At 38.1% G+C, this 14,377-nt stretch overlaps 1 non-coding gene across 1 annotated transcript; it reads left to right on the top strand.

Moving 5' to 3' along the window:
- Positions 1-12,652: 12,652 nt before the first annotated feature.
- Positions 12,653-12,760, top strand: LOC112745673 (small nucleolar RNA R71). Its single transcript, XR_003173589.1, has one exon. It is a non-coding gene; the product is annotated as a small nucleolar RNA R71 (small nucleolar RNA).
- Positions 12,761-14,377: the final 1,617 nt, after the last annotated feature.

The raw sequence follows: 14,377 nt of genomic DNA, 5'->3' as shown, positions 1-14,377 counted from the left end.
AAGCTGGGTCAGAAACTTTGTTATCTGTATCTTGAAATTATTCTTATATGTATTTATGTTTCGCTTTACTCTTATGCTATCCGGTTTACGTTTATCGCTTACGTGAGTGGTGCGCTTTTCTATTTAACGCTTTTGTTTAACTTTCCTTCAGAAGGCTCCTAGATATAAAATCTTTTTGACTATATATATATATATATATATATATATATATATATATATATATATATATATATTATTTTTAGAGGTTGTAGCGCCTCACCACCTCTATTTTACATCTTAGGTGTAAAACTATGTGTGGTAGGATATTTCATTATGGTATCAGAGTAGTTTGTTCCTGTAGAGCCTGAGGGACGGACTGACTATGCTTTTGGGCATACTCTGAATATCTATACATGTTAAATTAGGTTATCTGATGGATATATGTGGCATGAATGTCCATGAGTATGCATTTGGGACTTTGAAGTACTAGACTTGCGATATTTAGATTGATCAACTTGATTTCACTTATTTAGTGTGAACAGGAACTAGATGGTGACTCGTGGACGCAATCGCAGTTGAGAGAGAGGTAGGAATCAAAATATAGAACCCGAGACGAATGCAAATAATCCCGCAAACTTCATGGCTGTCCTGAAAAATATGGTTGCGGCTATGCAGGCCACAACTGCTGCCATAGGAAATCAAGCTAACAATGTAAATGGCGGAAACGGGGATAATGGGCCGATGACATTGTCAACCTTCCTGAAGGTGTATCCTCCTACCTTTAGAGGAACTACGAACCCCACTGAGGCCGACAATTGATTTCAGACAATGGAACGGGCCTTGCAAGCTCAGCAGGTTCCCGAGGAATAGTGGGTAGATTTGGGACTTACCAGTTATAGGGTGAAGCTCAATACTGATGGCAGGGAACGCGACTTGTATTGCAACTAGATGACATTGTGATATCTTGGGGGTTGTTTCGAATGGAGTTCTATAGAAAGTACTTTTCTAGTTCAGTTAGGAATGCCAAGGTGCTTGAGCTGCTGTAGTTGAAGTAGGTCGCAATTGTCAGTTGCTGAGTATACGAATAATTTTGAAGAATTGTGTCGATTCTCCCGAATCTGTCAAGGTGCTCCCGGGGACTTTGAAGAATGAAAATGCATCAAGTATTAGGGAGGACTCTGGAGTGACATTCTGCACTTAGTTGGGCCAATGAAAATTAGAATTTTCTCGGAATTGGTGAATATAAGCCGGGTTGCTAAAGAATGTGTGAGAAAGGCTGCCGTCGCAGAGAATGATACTCGAAAATTTCACTGAAGAGACCACAATAAAAATTTGGCACCAAGGGGACAAGAGTTCAAGAGGAATGTAAACTATCTTCCAGACAAGTCTCATAGAAATAGGTCAGGACAATGTTACCATTGTGGGGAATTAGGGCATATTGATGAGCGGATATTTTATACGCTTTTTGGCATCATTTTCATATAGTTTTTAGTATATTTTATTCAGTTTTCATTAATTTTTTATAGGTTTTAGTGTTAAATTCACATTTTTGGATTCTACTACAATTTTGTATTTTTTGGGCAATTTCAAGTATTTTCTGGCTGAAATTGAGGAGTTGGAGCAAAAGTCTGATTCAAAGACAGAGAAAGCACTGCAAATGGTGTCTGGATCTGACCTCCTTGCATTTAGAAGAGCTTTTCTGGAGCTACAAAAGTCCAAATGGAGCGCTCTTAATGGCTCTGGAAAGCTGACATCTAGAACTTTCCAGCAATGTATAATAGTCCATACTTTTCTTCGGATTAGAAGGCCCAAAATTGACGTTCAACGCCAGCTACTGCCCTCTTCCAAGTGTCCAGCACCCAAAGAGCAAAGACCAATGTCCAAACGCCCAGAGAAGACTTCCTAGCTGGCGTTCCACGCCCAAGAGACCTCATAGCATGTGGATCTCATCAAGCTCAGCCCAAACACTCTCCAAGTAGGCCCCAGAAGTTAATTTTAGCACTAGATAGACTATTTTACCCTTAGTAGTCATCTGTTTAGTATTTAAAGTATATTTTACAACATCATCAGACCTCTCTATGCTATTTTCGAGTTTTACATTGTGTTTTTAGTTCAATATGAGTTTCTAAACCTCCTAGGTTGAGGGAAGGAATCCTGCTGAGTCCTATGAATTAATAAAAGTACTATTGTTTCTTTTTCGATCTGTGTTTGATTTATCTCTAAGATGTATATCCGATCTTCATCGTGGTGAATAGGATGATCTGACAAATTAGCTCTGTTCATCACATTAAGATGAACGTGCCTGATAAACACCCGCATCTACTTGGGTTCGTGTGAATACGTGATTGGAAAGCACGAGCCAACAACTATGTTTATATATCTCTCAGACGGCTAATCCACGACTTCGTTGGGAACTTCTCGAGACACCAGTTCAGCTAATTTTTGGGGAGATTAGGGTCTCTGTGGTATAGGCTAGAATCCATAAAAGCAGTGTTCTCTGATCCGGAAGATTCGATCTTGTCTGTGGCGTTTTGAGTAGGATGGCCAAGAGAATGATTTGCTAAGCGCTTCACCCTTCATCAGATTGGATGACCACGGCCAATGGCATTCAATCTGTAGCAGAGGATATCAATGACCACGGCCCATGGCGTTGATCACATACAGCCTGCCATAGAAGAAGATCATTCACAAGCAAAGAGCACAGTAGTACCAGAGTTAATTCAGAAAGACAAAGCAACTCTAATCCTTAACCCTATTCCTATCAGTATTTTCTACCTCTTTTTCTTTATTCCTCTTATAAATAGTTTCTCTTTATGAATGAAAACATATAAACCTTCTGATCTACCTGACTAAGACCTGCAAGATAACCATAGCTTGCTTTAAACCACAATTCTCGTGGGATCGACCCTGACTCGCTCAGGTATTACTTGGACGACCCAATGTACTTGCTGGTACAACAGTACAAAAGTGTGGGATTCGTGCTACCACATATCTCCCAATACTTTCCATGAAAAAGGACTCAAGGCACTGGTCAGTCACAACGAGGTGGAGGTAATCATAAAACTGCTAATTTAATTTCAATTACGCTATATGATGTTGTAACATTGCGTTTAATTGTACTTAAGATGGAAGTGACATATTAGGATTTAAAGTAATCAACTTAGGACCAACATAAGAGTGCTACGTGAGGAATTGACATCAAGTGACAAATTCTTGAAGACAAACAAATCAGAGTGCGTCAGCGAATCTGCACGAGTCGACCTAGTTTCTCTTGTGAATCTTACATTGGAATTCTACTTTGAATTTCTTCCTGAATAATGAATAGATCAACTTTCCAATCCTATCTCTGACTTGTGTGAATCTCGTTTCCTCTGGATGAGTTTGAACATGTCCTGGTGTAATCATGTAAATCCTTGAATTTTGGGGGCTTACTGTGAGTAAAGTGGCTCTCTTTTGCAAACTTTCATTCCTTGAACATCAGATGAGATTTATTTAATTCGATATGTTTTGTTCTCTCTCTATCAAGGTTTGATTTCAATCCTTTACTTGGTATGCACTTTAATTATTTTCTTGTGCATTTTTACTAAATCTCTAAGACTTGCTGCAATTACCATATAAGATACCCTCTTATCTTCCAGTGGATACGGTTTGAATTAGTTCAATCTCCTTTGGGCTTAATTAGCATCACGTACAATCCCTAAAAATAACCCTTAAGGTGCTGCTTCCTTAATATTTTTCTACGCACTAGAAAGCACTGTTGTTTGAATGCCAGAATGTGGAAAAGTTTCCAAACCTTGAGAGATAAGAGTAACCTCAGTGATAATATTCAAGATATCTAGACCTAATAAAATATTCGAAAATTCTATAATGCATTATCCAAGGGTTTAGGATGTGAATGGATGTAACAACATGATGTTGTGACGACGCCTCAGCAGGAAGACTCCGAGTATTGTTGTTTGGAGAATGATTAAAGTCTAAAGTCTTAGGTTGTAGTCTTAAGTCGGGTATTGAGAAAGTAATTGAAAGTATCAAATTGAATCAATTGCAATTTTCAAATAGTGGTAAAGCTAGAATTCAAAAAACGTAGCAAGATAATAAGGAATTACCAAGGATGTTGAGGTCTGTTGATCAAGAAAATCAAGAAGAGATTGAGTGGGACAAGAAAGTTATGGCTACGAATTCCATAATGAAGTTTGCTAGAGTCTGAGACGAGATTTGATGCTGTTAGGTAATCATATATCGAGTGACCCAGTTTACTTACCTCCTGCCTATCAACGCGAACTATTCATGGAAGAAATTGGCGAGACTAAACATCAAAGAGATAGTAAGGTTTCACGGTGCATGAATCGCCTCCGTATCGAAATAAACTAGAGAATCAAGCATTTTAGTTTCCGAAGCGATAGCCGAGGCAACGGAGGAAAGATTAAGTGAAAACGAGATGAGATTATAACTGTGTAAAGCCAACAGATAAGTTTTGCAAATAAGAAGGAGAAGTCCTAGAGAGTTTGAAGGAGGAAGTCACGCATTCTTAAAAGTTACTTCAAAAGACTAGAATTGTGAGCAATCAAAAACTAAAGAATTAAAATTGGGATGTATTAATACCAATTGTAGTATTAACACGGATTAGAAGGCTGGAATGGAAGCACACACCTGAAAACTTGAATTCGAGATGAGAAATGGCTATCCACACCTCTTTTCAAGTAACTAAAATTGAATTTTGAGGTCAAAATTCTTAATTAGGTAGGTAGGATGTAAACCCCACATAATTAGCGAATGATTAGCGAATAAATTAATTATTAATAAAAAAATTAGAAAATAAAATTTTATAGTTTAATGAGATAAAACTAATTAAAATAATAATTTTGATACTAACTTTAAAAAATTTGATCCAAGAATGGCTCGAACCGGGCAAACCAAGCCCATATTGGGCCCAAGGCCCAACCCAATCCAACCCACACTTAAGTGAATTTAGGTTTCTTCTTCCCCATTCATGAGAAACACGGTGGAAATGGTAAAGGGGGCACCAAACTCTTACTACTATTCATCTCCTCCTTCTTTGGACCATAACTTTTGATTCGGAGCTCTGATCGCCAACGCAGCGATGAGCTCTACAAAGCCCGGTACTTAATTCGGTAAGGAAGCCACATTTCTAGCTTCTATTCCCTTTTGTGCTTTAGGTGTTGAGGCTTTTGGTTAATTTCATGTTTTAGGGTCAAATTAACTTGAAGAATTAGCGGGCTTTTGTTTGATTGAGGCACATTCAAGGTAAGGATTCTCAAACCCTAGTGAATCTCTTGATTAATTGTGATTGGGTATCGAGTGTGTATGTATGAATATAATGATGTGAAATAGATAGTGTATATATGTGATGGGGAGCAAGAATGTGAAGATGGAAACTTGATTGGGTCCTTGGATGCTGAATTTTGGTGGTGGAGCTTGTGGTGTGGTGAACGATTGAGGTGTTCCAGGTTTATCGGGGAATCGGCCAAGATATGGTTCCAGTTTTTCGTAACTAAAATATAATGTGTCGTGAAAACTTAGGCTAGTTAACCGTAAGATAGGATTGAAATGTTGTTGTTGTTGATGATTGTGATGGATTGATATGCATAAAAATTAGTGAGTTTGAGGTTGTTGTTGGTGCCATATTGGTTGTGGTGATGGTATTGTGTTTGATGGAGATAATAGAATGATGATTATGTATATCGAACTTGAATGGTTGGATATGATAATGATGATGTATATTGTTGTATATTGTGTTGAATTGAATGTGGAATGGTTGAGTTGGTTGTTAATTGGCATGCGAAAGTTGATGGTGTTGATGATGTATATATATATATGAGTTGTTGATATGAATTATGTGGTTGTTGGAAATGAGTTATTTTGTGGAAGTGAATATATATGTGAAATTGGTGTGATATAGAATAAAATTAGTGTGTTGAGGAAAGTTTGGGCTTGGTTTGATATGGTTTGGTAAATTTTAAAAAGGGTTAAAATTGTATTGTACTGAAAATTGAGGGTTAGCAATCTATGGGAATTTTTGTGAAAAGTTGAATTTTGACCAAACATCGGCAAACCATAACTCGACTTTCAGACCCCTAAACTTTTTCAAACTTCTTTCATATGAAAATTGGGTTCGTGAAGTTTACACCGTTCAAAGAACAGATGAAAAATATTTTAAAATGAAAAAGTTATGCACGTCGAAAGTTCGGTGTGAACTAAAATTCTGCAGCACTTAGCCAATTTGCCACCCTGCAGCATTCGCGTACGTGACACGGCCATTCCCTTCGGGTTTGGTGTCTCGCGTACGCGAGCAGGTGTATACGTATGTGACGGGCGGAAAATTGCCGATTAAAAATTTATAATGGAAATAACGTTGCGAGTACAGTTCTTAATCGACAAAAATTCTGCTTCTCAATTTAAAAAGAGTTGTCACAATTTAAGAATAAAATACTGGGAGTGGAATTCCCAGGTCGTCTTCCAACGAGTTGACAAAAGGGTGCAATTTATTGGTAAGGAATTTTCTGAGAAATTTTAGAGTTGGGGAATGAGAAAATAAATGATTATAAATTAAAGCAATAAAAATTAACAAGAGATTTTATGTAATTGAAATAAAAAGCCTTGACTAGGAGAAGATTAATCGAAAGTTCTATCCTTATTGAATATTCCCAAGTGTAATAGTAATAGGTTGTTGTTTCTACTTAGTTATCCCTTACCGAATAAAGGAAAGTCAAGTAACTGAACCAACTCCGATTCACAAGTCCTAATCCTTTCCTATGGAAGGATTAGCGTTAGTGACTAGAGAGTCACCCAACAACTTCCAATTACAAATTAACACTTGAGTATTCCAACTCAAGGGTCTCCTATTAATCAACTCCAAAGTCAAGTTAGGAGTCTACTCCATTGACATAAATGCCATTTTCATAAAAATATAAAGGGAATGAAAAGAAGACATGGTAATTCAAATAAATCAATAACAGAAAATTAATTAAAGGTAAAAATAATTCTTTGCATTAATAAATTCCAAAATTGAAGACATCCATATGTAACTCTGAACAAAGTGAATGAAAAGTAAAAGATCAAGGAAATAAGAAAGTGGTGCGCAGAAATTGTGATTACACTTTAATTATGTAAAATTCATCGCTCTTTCTTTCCATGGTAATGGCGCCAAAAACATGATGCCAATACCATGGTTTACAACTTCGCACAACTAACCAGCAAGTGCACTGGGTCATCCAAGTAATACCTTGCGTGAGTAAGGGTCGAATCCCACGGAGATTGTTGGTATGAAGCAAGCTATGGTCACCTTGTAAATCTCAGTCAGGTAGATATAAAATAGTAATGGGGTTTTCGAAATTAATTAATAAAATAAGGATAGAAATACTTATGTAAATCATTGGTGAGAATTTCAGATAAGCGAATAGAGATGCTTTCGTTCCTCTGAACCTCTGCTTTCCTGCTATCTTCATCCAATCAGTCTTACTCCTTTCCATGGCTGGCTTTATGTAATGCATCACCATTGTCAATGGCTACTTTCGGTCTTCTCTCGGGAAAATGATCCAAATGACCTGTCACGGCACGGCTAATCATCTGGAGGCATCACCCTTGTCAATGGTTTACATCCTATCCTCTCAGTGAACATGGTCAATGCACCCTGTCACGGCACGGCTATTCATCTGTCGGTTCTCGATCATACTGGAATAGGATTTACTATCCTTTTGCGTTCTGTCACTACGCCCAGCAATCGCGAGTTTGAAGCTCGTCACATTCATTCAATCATTGAATCCTACTCGGAATACCACAGACAAGGTTTAGACTTTTCGGATTCTCTTGAATGCCGCCATCAACCTAGCTTATACCACGAAGATTCTGGTTAAGAGATCTAAGAGATACTCATTCAGTCGAAGGAAGAACGGAAGTGGTTGTCAGGCACGCGTTCATAGGGAATGATGATGATTGTCACGTTCATCACATTCAGGTTGAAGAGCGAATGAATATCTTAGAAGCGGAATAAGTTGAATTGAATAGAAAACAGTAGTACTTTGCATTAATCTTTGAGGAACAGCAGAGTTCCACACCTTAATCTATGGAGTGTAGAAACTCTACCGTTGAAAATACATAAGTGATGATGGAGTTCATTGGTCTCGGCCCCAGAGGGGAACCGGAGTAACCAAGACTACTCTGATCCGAAGAGAAAACTCAGGATGTCTAATACAATAGTAAAATGTCCTATTTATAATAAACTAGCTACTAGGATTTACAGAAGTAAGTAATTGATGCATAAATCCACTTCCGGGGCCCACTTGGTGTATGCTTGGGCTGAGCTTGGGTGTTGCACGTGTAGAGGTCCTTCTTGGAGTTGAACGCCAGTATTTGTACCAGTTTGGGCGTTCAACTCTGGTTTTGGATCCTTTTCTGGCGCTGGACGCCAGATTTGGGCAGAGAGCTGGCGTTAAACGCCAGTTTGCGTCGTCGAAACTTGGCCAAAGGATGAACTATTATATATTGCTGGAAAGCCCTGGATGTCTACTTTCCAACGCAATTGGAAGAGCGCCATTTCGAGTTCTGTAGCTCTAGAAACTCTACTTTGAGTGCAGGGAGGTCAGAATCCAACAGCATCAGCAGTCCTTCTTCAACCTCTGAATCTGATTTCTGCTCAAGTCCCTCAATTTCAGCCAGAAAATACCTGAAATCACAGAAAAACACACAAACTCATAGTAAAGTCCAGAAATGTGAATTTAACATAAAAACTAATGAAAACATCCCTAAAAGTAACTAGATCCTACTAAAAACATACTAAAAACAATGCCAAAAAGCGTATAAATTATCCGCTCATCACAACACCAAACTTAAATTGTTTCTTGTCCCCAAGAAACTAAAAATCAAATAGGATAAAAAGAAGAGAATATACTATAAATTCCAAACTATCAATGAAACATAGCTTCAATCAGATGAGCGGGACTTGTAGCTTTTTGCCTCTTGAATAGTTTTGGCATCTCGCTTTATCCATTGAGGTTCAGAATGATTGGCATCTATAGGAACTCAGAGTTCAGATAGTGTTATTGATTCTCCTAGTTCAGTATGATGATTCTTGAACACAGCTACTTTATGAGTCTTGGCCGTGGCCCTAAGCACTTTGTTTTCCAGTATTACCACCGGATACATAAATGCCACAGACACATAATTGGGTGAACCTTTTCAGATTGTGACTCAGCTTTGCTAAAGTCCCCAATTAGAGGTGTCCAGGTTTCTTAAGCACACTCTTCTTTTTCTTTGGACCTTGACTTTAACCGCTCAGTCTCAAGTTTTCACTTGACACCTACACGCCACAAGCACATGGTTAGGGACAGCTTGGTTTAGCCGCTTAGGCCAGGATTGTATTCCTTTAGGCCCTCCTATCCACTGATGCTCAAAGCCTTGGGATCCTTTTTATTTACCCTTGCCTTTTGGTTTTAAGGGTTATTGGCTTTTTGCTCTTGCCTCTTGGTTTTAAGAGCTTTTGGCTTTTTCTGCTTGCTTTTTCTTTTTCTATATTTTTTTCGCCTTTTTTTTCCGCAAGCTTTGTTTTTTGCTGCTTTTTCTTGCTTCAAGAATCATTTTTATGATTTTTCAGATTATCAAATAACATGTCTCCTAGTCATCATTCTTTCAAGAGCCAACATATTTAACATTCTTAAACAACAACTTTAAAAGACATATGCACTGTTCAAGCATACATTCAGAAAACACGAAGCATTGTCACCACATCAATATAATTAAGCTAAGTTCAAGGATAAATTCGAAACTCATGTACTTCTTGTTCTTTTGAATTAAAACATTTTTCATTTAAGAGAGGTGATGGATTCATAGGACATTCATAACTTTAAGACACAATTACTAACTACTAATGATCATGTAATGAAGACACAAACATAGATAAGCACACAACATAGAAAACGATAAATAAAAGAAATAAGAACAAGGAATGAATCCACCTTAGTGATGGTGGCGTTTCCTTCTTGAAGAACCAATGATGTCCTTGAGCTCTTCTATGTCTCTTCCTTGTCTTTGTTGCTCCTCCCTCATTGCTTTTTGATCTTCTCTTATTTCATGAAGGATGATGGAGTGCTCTTGATGTTCCACCCTTAGTTGTCCCATATTGGAACTCAATTCTCCTAGGGAGGTGTTGATTTGCTCCCAATAGTTTTGTGGAGGAAGATGCATCCCCTGAGGTATCTCAGGGATCTCTTGATTTGCAGCCACATGTTCTACCACTGAGCTATAGACCTTTGAGATGAATCTTTCCATCTCCCATGACTCGGAGGTGGAAGCCTTTGTCTTCCCTTCCCCTTTTCTAGAGGTTTCTCTGGTCTTAGGTGCCATCAATGGTAATGGAAAAACAAAAAGCTTATGCTTTTACCACACCAAACTTAGAATGTTGCTCGCCCTTGAGCAAAAGAAGAAAGAATAATAGAAGAAGAAGAAGAAAATGTGGAGAAGAGGGGGTGGTGTGTATGGATGTAAGTGGTGAATGGAAAGCAGAAGGGATGGTCATGAATGGAGAAAGAGAGGGTGAGGTGGGTAGGGATCCTGTGAGGTCCACAGATCCTGAGGTGATCCTGTGGGGTTCACAGATCCCGAGGTGTCAAGGCATTTACATCCCTGCACCAAATTAGGCATGTAAAATGCCCTTGCACACAACTCTGGGCGTTCAGCGCCAGGTTGGTGCCCATTTTGTGCGTTCAACGCCCATTTGTTGCCATTTCTGGCGTTGAATGCCAGAACCATGCTTGTTCTGGGCGTTCAGCGCCTAGATGCTGCCCATTTTGGGCAGCGCCAGAACCATGCTCTGTTCTGGCGTTGAACGCCAGGCAGGTGCTTCCTCCAAGGTGTGATTTTTCTTCTGCTGTTTTTGATTCCGTTTTCAATTTTTATATTTATTTTGTGACTCCACATGATCATGAACCTATAAAGACATATAACTAAGAAAAATATAGTTAGATAAATAAAAATTGGGTTGCCTCCCAACAAGCGCTTTATTAATGTCAGTAGCTTGACAGTGGGCTCTCATGGAGCCTCACAGATGTTCAGAGCATTGTTGAGACTCTCCAACACCAAACTTAGAGTTTGACTGTGGGGGCTTTAGTTGACTCTGTTTTGAGAGAAGCTCTTTATGCTTCCTCTCCATGGATGTAGATGGGGATCCTTGAGTTGTAAACACAAGAGTGTCCTTATTTAATTGAAGGATCAATTCTCCTCTGTCCACATCAATCACAGCTCTTGCTGTGGCCAGGAAAGGTCTTCTTAGGATGATGGATTCATCCTCTTCCTTTCCAGTATCCAGGACTATGAAATCAGCAGGGATGTAAAGGCCTTCAACCTTTATTAACACGTCCTCTACTTGTCCATATGCCTGTTTTCTTGAATTGTCTGCCATCTCTAATGAGATTTTAGCAGCTTGCACCCCATAGATTCCCAGTTTCTCTATTACAGAGAGGGGCATGAGGTTTATCCCTGAACCAAGGTCACACAGAGCCCTAAAGATCATGGTGCCTATGGTACAAGGTATTATGAACTTTCCGGGATCCTGTCTCTTCTGAGGCAATGTCAGTTGATCCAAATCACTTAGTTCATTGGTGAACAAGGGGGGTTCATCTTCCCAAGTTTCAATGCCAAATAATTTGGCATTCAGCTTCATGATTGCACCAAGGAACTTGGCAGCTTGCTCTTTAGTGACATCCTCATTCTCTTCAGAAGAGGAATACTCATTAGAGCTCATGAAGGGCATAAGGAGGTTCAATGGAATCTTTATGGTCTCTAGATGAGCCTCAGATTCCTTTGGTTCCTCAGAGGGAAACTCCTTATTGATCACTGGATGTCCCAGGAGGTCTTCCTCACTGGGATTCACGTCCTCCTCTCCCTCTTTGGGTTCGGCCATTTTGGTAATATCAATGGCCTTGCACTCTCTCTTTGGATTTTCTTCTGTATTGCTTGGGAGAGTACTGGGAGGGATTTTAGTGATCTTCTTACTCAGCTGGCCCACTTGTGCTTCCAAATTTCTAATGGAGGACCTTGTTTCATTCATGAAACTCACAGTGGCCTTAGATAGATCAGAGACTAGATTTGCTTAGCTAGATGGATTCTGCTCAGAATTCTCTGTCTGTTGTTGAGTGGATGATGGAAAAGGCTTGCTATTGCTAAACCTGTTTCTTCCACCATTATTAAAGCCTTGTTGAGGCTTTTGATCCTTCCATGAGAAATTTGGATGATTTCTCCATGATGGATTATAGGTGTTTCCATAAGGTTCACCCATGTAATTTACCTCTGCTATTGCAGGGTTCTCAGGATCATAAGCTTCTTCTTTAGGAGAAGCCTCTTGAGTACTGTTGGATGCAGCTTGCATTCCATTCAGACTCTGAGAAATCATATTGACTTGCTGAGTCAATATTTTATTCTGAGCCAATATGGCATTCAGAGTATCAATTTCAAGAACTCCCTTCTTCATAGGCGTCCCATTATTCACAGGATTCCTTTCAGAAGTGTACATGAACTGGTTATTTGCAACCATGTCAATGAGTTCTTGAGCTTCTGCAGGCGTTTTCTTTAGGTGAATGGATCCACCTACAGAAGTATCCAATGACATCTTTGATAACTCAGATAAACCATCATAGAATATATCCAGGATGGTCCATTCTGAAAGCATGTCAGAAGGGCACTTTTTGGTCAACTGTTTGTATCTTTTCCAAGCTTCATAGAGGGATTCACCATCTTTTTGTTTGAAGGTTTGAACATCCACTCTAAGCTTGCTCAGCTTTTGAGGAGGAAAGAACTTGGCTAAGAAAGCCGTGACCAGCTTATCCCAAGAGTTCAGGCTATCTTTGGGTTGAGAGTCCAACCACACTCTAGCTCTGTCTCTTACAGCAAAAGGAAAAAGCATGAGCCTGTAGACTTCAGGATCTACTCCATTAGTCTTAACAGTATCACAGATCTGCAAGAATTCAGTTAAGAACTGAAAAGGATCTTCAGATGGAAGTCCATGAAACTTGCAGTTCTGCTGCATCAGAGAAACTAATTGAGGTTTCAGCTCAAAATTGTTTGCTCCAATGGTAGAAATGGAGATGCTTCTTCCATGTAAATTGGAATTTGGTGCAGTAAAGTCACCAAGCATTCTCCTTGCATTGTTGTTGGGTTCGGCTGCCATCTCCTTTACTTGTTCAAAATTTTCAATCAAGTTGTCTCTGGATTATTGTAATTTAGCTTCTCTTAGTTTCCTCTTCAGAGTCCTTTCAGGTTCTGGATCAGCTTCAACAAGAATGCCTTTTTCTCTGTCCCTGCTCATAAGAAAGAGAAGAGAAAAAGAAAAGAAGAGAAATCCTCTATGTCACAGTAAAGAGGTTCCTTATTGTTAGTAGAAGAAAAGAAGAAGAGAAAAATCTGAACTCAGAAAGAGAGAGAGAGGGTTCAGATTTTTGGTGGGTGAGGGAGAGATGTTAGTAGATGAATAAATAAATAGAAGGAGATGAGAGAGAAAGGGAATTTTCGAAAATAATTTTTGAAAAAGAGTTAGTGATTTTTGAAAATAGTTTTTGAAAAAGGTTAGTAGTTTTTTTTTCGAAAATTCAAAATAAAATAATTAGTTAATTAAAAAGAAATTTTTGAAAAAGGGGGAAGATATTTTCGAAAATAGAGAGAGTTAGTTAGGTGGTTTTGAAAAAGGTAAGAAACAAACAAAAAGTTAGTTAGTTAGTTGAAACAAAAATCAATTTTGAAAAGATAAGGAGTTGGGAAGTTAGAGAAGATATTTTGAAATCAAATTTTTGAAAAAAGTAAGATAAGAAGATATTTTTGAAAAGATATGATAGAAATTAGTTTTGAAAAAGATTTGATTTTTAAAATCACAATTAATGACTTGATTCACAAGAAATCACAAGATATGATTCTAGAACTTAAAGTTTGAATCTTTCTTAACAAGCAAGTAACAAACTTGAAATTTTTGAATCAAAACATTAATTGTTATTGTTATTTTCGAAAATATGATGTAAAATTAAGAAAAAGATTTTTGAAAAATATTTTTGAAAATTTTCGAAAATAACTAAGAAATTTGAAAAAAAAGATTTGATTTTAGAAAAAGATTTTGAAAAAGATAAGATTTTCAAATTGAAAATTTGATTTGACTCATAAGAAACAACTTGATTTTTAAAATTTTTTGAAGAAGTCAACTCAATTTTCGAATTTGATGAGAGAAAAAGGGAAAGATATTTTTTTTTTGAATTTTTATGATGAGAGAGAAAAACAAGAAAAATGATGCAATGCATGAAAGTTATGGATCAAAACAATGAATGCAAGCAAGAATGCTATGAATGTCAAGATGAGCACCAAGAACACTATGAAGATCATGATGAACATCAAGAACACATTTTTG

Source organism: Arachis hypogaea, chromosome 14, assembly GCF_003086295.3.
Source record: "Arachis hypogaea cultivar Tifrunner chromosome 14, arahy.Tifrunner.gnm2.J5K5, whole genome shotgun sequence".
Lineage (NCBI taxonomy): Eukaryota > Viridiplantae > Streptophyta > Magnoliopsida > Fabales > Fabaceae > Arachis > Arachis hypogaea.
This window is presented reverse-complemented; position numbering and strand designations above follow the sequence as displayed.